Raw genomic sequence first — 7,042 nt, 5'->3', positions numbered from 1 at the left:
TCAGTATTCAAATATCTGTGAACGGTCAAAATTTTTCCAGACTTCCAGAGAGGAAACCTGTCTGTTAAATTTCTTATTATCCAAGAATTACTCTGAAAAAGATAAATGGTTCAGCATTCATTAACAAACATGTGTAAGAAATTATCAGATACTATACCTATTAAAAATTATGGACTTAAGATGACCTATCTAGAGTAATATTCTTGAACCTGTAGGAAAAAAATATTATATAGATTACCTTTCATTTTACAAGGTAGCATTAATTTCTAAGATTTAAAAGAATTTCCAGTAAAAATAATTTTCCTTACTTGGCTTTAAAAATCTCAGGGGCTGGGAATTTTCAGAACTCAAATAACTTATTCGATTTTTTCAAAAATATTTTAACCTCAGTAGAAAAATATATATAAATTATGTTTTAGAAGTTTAGAAATATAAACAAATATAACACACATAATAGAACATAAAACAGGTTTGAGCAATGTTAAAATATAAATGTTTAATCTGTGACTTTAAAAGGTCTTAATATATTTTAGACCTGGCTATGGACTCTGGCACCAAGGGAAAGGATAGTCTCTTTAATAAATGATGCTAGGAAAACTGGATACCCACATGCAAAAGGATGAAATGGGACCCTTATACTGTACACAAAAATCAATACAAAATGGATCAAAGAGTTGAACAAAAGACCTGTAACCATAAAACTACTAGAAGAAAACATAAGGGAAAGCTTCTTGAGGTTGGTCTTGGCAATAATTTCTTGGATATGTCACCAAAAGCACAGGAAACAGCAGGAAAAATTAAAAAGTGGGACTGTATCACACTGAAAGACTTTTGCAAAGCAAAGAAACAACAAGATGAAATGGCAACCTACAGAGTGGGAGAAAATATTTGCAAAACATATATCTGATAAAGAAAGGGCTAATATCCAAAATACATTTTTAAATTACACAACTCAGTTAAAAAACAATCCAATTTAAAAAATGGACAGAGGAAATGAGTTAATATTTCTACAAAGAAAACATACAACAAACAAGCATATGAAAAGATGCTCAACATCACTAATCATCAGGGAAATGCAAATGAAAACCACAATGAGCTATCACCTCACACCTGTTAGAATGGCTAATATGAAAAAACCAGAAGAGAACAAGGTTGGCAGGTTGTAAAGAAAAGGAAAGCCTTGTACACTGTCAGTTGGAATGTAAATTATTGCAACCACTATGAAAAACAGTATGAAAACTCCTCAGAAAATTAAAAATAGAAGTGACATATGATCCAGCAATTCCACTTCTGGGTATATACCCAAAGGAATGAAATCAGGATCTAAAAAGGTATCTGCACTCCCATGTTCATTGCAGCACTATTCCCAACAGCCAAAAATGGAAGCAGCCTAAATGTCCCTTGATGAACAAACTGATAAAGAAAATGTGGTATATACATACAGTGGAATATTATTCACCTTTAAGAAGGAGGAATTCCTGCCATTTGCAACAATATGGATGAACCTAGAGAACATTATGGCAAGTGAAATAAGTCAGGTACAGGTGGATAAATACTATGTGATACCACTTATATGAGAAATCTAAATAGTCAAACTGATAAAAGCACAGAGTAGAATGATGGTTGCCAGGTGCTAGGGAGAGGGGAAATGGGGAGGTGTTAGTCAAGGAGCACAAGTTTCAGTTATGAAAGATGACTAAGCCCTAGAGATCTACTGTAAAATATAGTGCTTATAGAAAACAGTACTGTAGTGTATATTAAAAATTCACTGAGAGTAGTACTTATATTAGGTGCTCTTATCAAAAAAATAATAACGATAAATAAAGAGGGCAAGAGTGAGATATTGGAGGTGATGGATATGTTTCTGATTGTGGTGGTCTTTTCACAAATGTATACTCATGTCCAAACTTATCCAGTTGTATACATTAAATGGACAGCTTTATGAATGTCCATCATACCTCAATAAAGTGGTTTAAAAAACATATTTTAACTGCCTAATTTTGTTTCTACTTGAGCGGATAATATTGGTTCACTGTCATATGGGAGGACTAAATGATATGAACTCACTAATCTGATAATAATTTCAGAGGACAGGAAAAAACAAAACTGGTAATATGACCATGGTCCTGTTCTGACAGGTGAGTAGTAGAAAGAGGGAAGAAAGGAATTAAAGCCCAACTACAAATTACATTTCTTATCTTCGTTATCTTTGTTATCCTCAGTAAAGCGAGTCATGTCATTTTTGGCATCTTTTCTCCAATCTGTTATTAACAATTTCCACAAAGCCAAATGCAGACACCCCCAAGATAATCTAGCTTGCTGCAAACACTTTGAAATTGAACAGGGACCAATCTAGCTTGAGGCTGTCATGGTCAGAAAATTGTTTCCTGGAGAAATTGAATAGTCAAAGGAAAATAAAAAACCTCTAGATTTCTGGGATATCTGAAAGAAGAAAATTCAGTTTCAACCCATTAACGCTACAGTTAGGCACACCAATCAACAAGGTCTGCTGCTGAAATCTTTTACTGAATATTTTACTGCCTCTGGCATATATATAAATAGGCTATCTAAGGATCACCAGACACCTAAGGTAGGTATCAGACAAGAGAGACAAAAACAAACAAAAGAAAAGCAAAACTTGGGAAAAAAAGACACATTGCTGAAAAAAATAGGAAAAAAAATCCAAACCCGTAATTAATATCCTCTGAGACATAAAAATCAATTTATAAAACAAGAATACAAAACTACAAGAAAGAGTATTTGGGGTGGTGGGCAGGAGTTGAAAACATAATAGCAGAAGTTTTAAATTAAGTTTGGGTATGAAAGATAAATTGAGAAAAATCCCTCAGAAATTTTAACAAACAAAAAGTACCAAGAAGGAAAATAGGGAAGAAAAGGTATGAGAGGGTAGAGGGGAAGGAAAAGGGAGAGAATTGAAAGAGAAAGGTGAATTGAAAACCCTATTAGGAAGGGAATTCTGGTTTACTTTGGATGTTGTCAAAAAGTGAAACCAATTAATCACCAAAGTAGTAAAAGTTTTCTGTGCACACACCAGAAAGACAGTTTGAGAATTGGGAACACTCAAATTAAATATTGAATGAGACTCTGGGTAAATTATTAAAAGTAATGACTATTTTTTCTTCACAGTGATTGGTTATAACCTTAGAATTTTCTTAAATAATAGAGAATTGGTTAGTGGCTACCTCATATCCATTTTGGGAACCAGTTTAAGTTGTGCTTATGATTCCCAGATGCATAAGCAAGAAACGACCCAAGTCAATATCATGAACAAGCTAAATTAAGCTTTGTTTGTATGACTAAACTGATTTTTGTCGCTCAGGGAATTTTCAAGGCTGCTTGTCAATTTGCGTTTGATTTTAACACCAATTAAAATGAGAAGTTAGGGCTTCCCTGGTGGTGCCTGCTAATGCAGGGAACACGGGTTCGAGCCCTGGTCTGGGAGGATCCCACATGCCGCGGAACAACTAGACCCGTGAGCCACAACTACTGAGCCTGCGCGTCTGGAGCCTGTGCTCCACAACAAGAGGGGCCGTGATAGTGAGAGGCCCGCGCACTGCGATGAAGACTGGCCCCCGCTTGCCACAACTAGAGAAAGCCCTCGCACAGAAACGAAGACCCAACACAGCAAAAATTAATTAATTAATTAATTAACTCCTACCCCCAACATCTTCTTAAAAGATAATAATAATAAATAAATAAATTAAATTAAATGAGAAGTTATATGTGCAACCAGTGTTGGACTCACTGAAACACCAGGCTTCTCTGGTCCAGAGGAAACTAACCTAGGAGGTTGTTTTTTATTTTCCAAGAATAGAGGAAGGATAGAGGGAAGGGGATAATTGAAGCACGTCTACTGAATCTCTATGTTCAGTTTCACAGCTCCTGAGTACTCTTCTGTAAAAAAAAATGGTCCATCTCTGCTATGAAGAATTACAGACAATTTGTGAGACAGTCCTGTAAGTATTATTTGCAAAGCATGGCTCAGCTCTAATTATAAATGGAGATAACGCTCTTATTTTGAGAGATCTCTCTGTATCCCAAAGTAACTGAACCAACTCTATGGTTATTCCAGGCCTCAAAACTTCTCTAAAGAATGCATTCTGAATTTTCACAAACTCTAATCCAAAACAGGTCTCTTCATGACACACCATACTGAGACCTATTCATATCATTTGTAGCTAGAGCAGACCTGTATTTTTTAATTTTCTATGATCCCAAGGATAATACCAAATAAAGAAGCATCTTTCTTCCAAATCCCAAAGCTTAAAGTATTTTTTTACAGGCACAACAGATGATAACGTTTAATTTGATTGATCTCTGAGAATCTGGCCTCTCAGTGAGGGAGTTAGCCTTGCAGAACTGAGAGAGTGCTGAGGTGGGCATCAAGACCGGTCCACACGATAAATCAGCGGCAGCTACTTGATTTGGACTCCCTTATGATACCCAACCACGGCAGAGGAATAAGCGGTGCTTCCTCAGCCAAGATGAGTGAGACAAGGAATAGGGCTGACTGCCAAGGCTATGACACATCTCACTGCCACCAGCATTAGATTTCATTCAGGAATGACAATCAAACGTGTAACTGGGATGGCACGAGACCAACGTAATAGAATAGTAGCTGGGATAGATTGTAAGGATTTCTCCCCCAGTTTTCCATTCCCTGGTTAGTTGATCAAACACTTATCTAGGTACTGCTGTGAAAGTTATTAAGTTTGCTAATCAGCTGACCTTAAGATAGGGATAGTCTCTTGGATTATCCAGGTGGGCCCAATGCCATCACACGAGCATAAAAAGCAAAACAGGAAGATAGAAGACGCAGTATGAAAGATGCAGCAGAGATGGAGGTCAGACAGATTTCAAGCATGAGGAAGGTTCAACACACAATTGCTAGTTCTGTGATGTATGGACCCTTGTGGAGCTAAGGGTAGGCCCTAAACTGACAGCCAACAAGGAAATGAGGACCACGCTCTATAACCACAATGAAAGGGATTCTGCCAACAACCCGAATGAGTTTGGAAGTGGGTTCGTTCCAGAGCTTCCAGTTAAGAGCCCTTGATTCAGCCTTTGAGACCCAGATCAGAGAACCCGGTGAAGCCAACACAGACTTCTGACCTACAGAACTGTGAAATGACAAAATGGTGTTATTTTAAGCTATTAAATTTGTGGTAATTTGTTACAGCAGCAATAAAAATCTAATATAAATGCCCAACCTATCAGTAGAGCTTGCACACAGGCTACACACAGTAACTGCTAACTACCACCCCTGGCTATGCCATGTAATGTTTTACCTGAAACTAGTGTTGCTGCCTATCTAACTACTGAAGTACAAAATGTTTGTTGCTGCATATTTTCTCCTACATTCTATTTACAGTCAAATAATGCATAAATTAAATACCTGAATATTCATTATCCACGTACACTAGTCCCATTTGTACAGGTATTTAGTGGCAAGGGCAATAGTACTGATACCTGTAATAGTAATGATTTCATACCTAGGATTACCTGTAATAGTAATGATTTCATACCTAGGATTCTAATCCATTTAAAACATTCTAGAGGCTCACAGGTTTCATGTAGGAGACTGCTCACAGCATTTTATATAACAATAAAGAATAAATAAAATACAACATGGCACAATTATTACATGAAATATTATGTAACCCTTGAATAGATTTTTGAAGGAAATGATCTCCAGTTGCTAAATGAAAGCAGGATACTAAATTGTATCAACTATCTGAGTCTAATTTTATTAAAATTACAAATACACTTGCACACACAATGAAGACAGGAAAGAAATACATTGTTATGGTGGTCATTAATGTGTGGTAGGTTATTAGTAATTTTTACATATTTTATCAAATTTTTATATATTATTACTTTGCAATTTGATTTTTTTTAAAAAAACACTGAATATTAATCTGTAGAATTAGTTTGCTACTTATACATATGGCACTAATTCTATATACTACTTTGCCAAATTGACCTTTTAGCACATTGGTTCCCTCATCTTCAAAAATAAATTGACCCAAAGAACCTAACATCTCTTTGAACACAAAAATTCTAAGAATATCTAAATATAGAAGTGTCACGAAAACCCTAGGTTTATAATGTATAGCCCTAGAATCATCACTTGGTCTTCAGCACTTTGCTATTTTTCTCCTTCATGTCATCGTTGCCATAGGTCCTTTATGAGCCCTTTTTGAACTCTGAACATGAATCATCTCTTAAACCACAATAAATGATCTTCTTATCATCCTGTCACTACATGAGTTTTGAAGACAATTAAGAAAGTACAAACAAGAGCACAAACTATTGGGAAGTTGCTATCTTAATTTTTCTTTATATTTTTTAAGTAATATTCTTACATAAATGACAACTACATAGAAGTATTTGTGATTTTCCTTTTCAAAATATTTATGCTCTTATCATTGCCTTATATTAACATTATGCATACCAAAATAAGGTTTGCATATGTTTGTTTGTAAGAGTTTTTAATTGAATTCATTATTTTAAAAATTATCAAATCTATTTTGTATCATTAAAATTATATTTCAGCCATCTAGTTTAAAACTTAATAAACTCTATGCATATCTGTTTTCATTTTTTTTAAATCCTGTCTTTCATATATTTCATTCTATATGTAGGAGTATAAATAAAATTTCAGGTGGAAGCAAATTTGGTACAATTCTTTTGGAAAGCATTTTAGCAAGATACATAAAGAGAATTAAAATGATTAAGCAATCTGACCTCAAAATCCACCTGGAAATTTATCCTTATGAAATGATTCAAAAGAAATAAAAGATCAATGATGGATATTTACTTCCATTTAAAAAACTTTCATTCAGTTATGAGCTTAAAAAATCTATTAGCATTCATCCTGAATTGTTTGAATTTCTCATCTACACAACCCAGATTAAACCTAATTTCTTAATGTACTAATTTGCATTAACCCTCTAAGCCTAAAGAATGCATTAGAAATTTGGTACTCAGTGAAGGAATGGTTTGGAATCTATTTACCAGA

This window comes from Delphinus delphis, chromosome 4 (assembly GCF_949987515.2).
Source record: "Delphinus delphis chromosome 4, mDelDel1.2, whole genome shotgun sequence".
Taxonomy (NCBI): domain Eukaryota; kingdom Metazoa; phylum Chordata; class Mammalia; order Artiodactyla; family Delphinidae; genus Delphinus; species Delphinus delphis.
The sequence above is the reverse complement of the archived record's forward strand: the minus strand, read 5'-3'. Positions refer to the sequence as shown.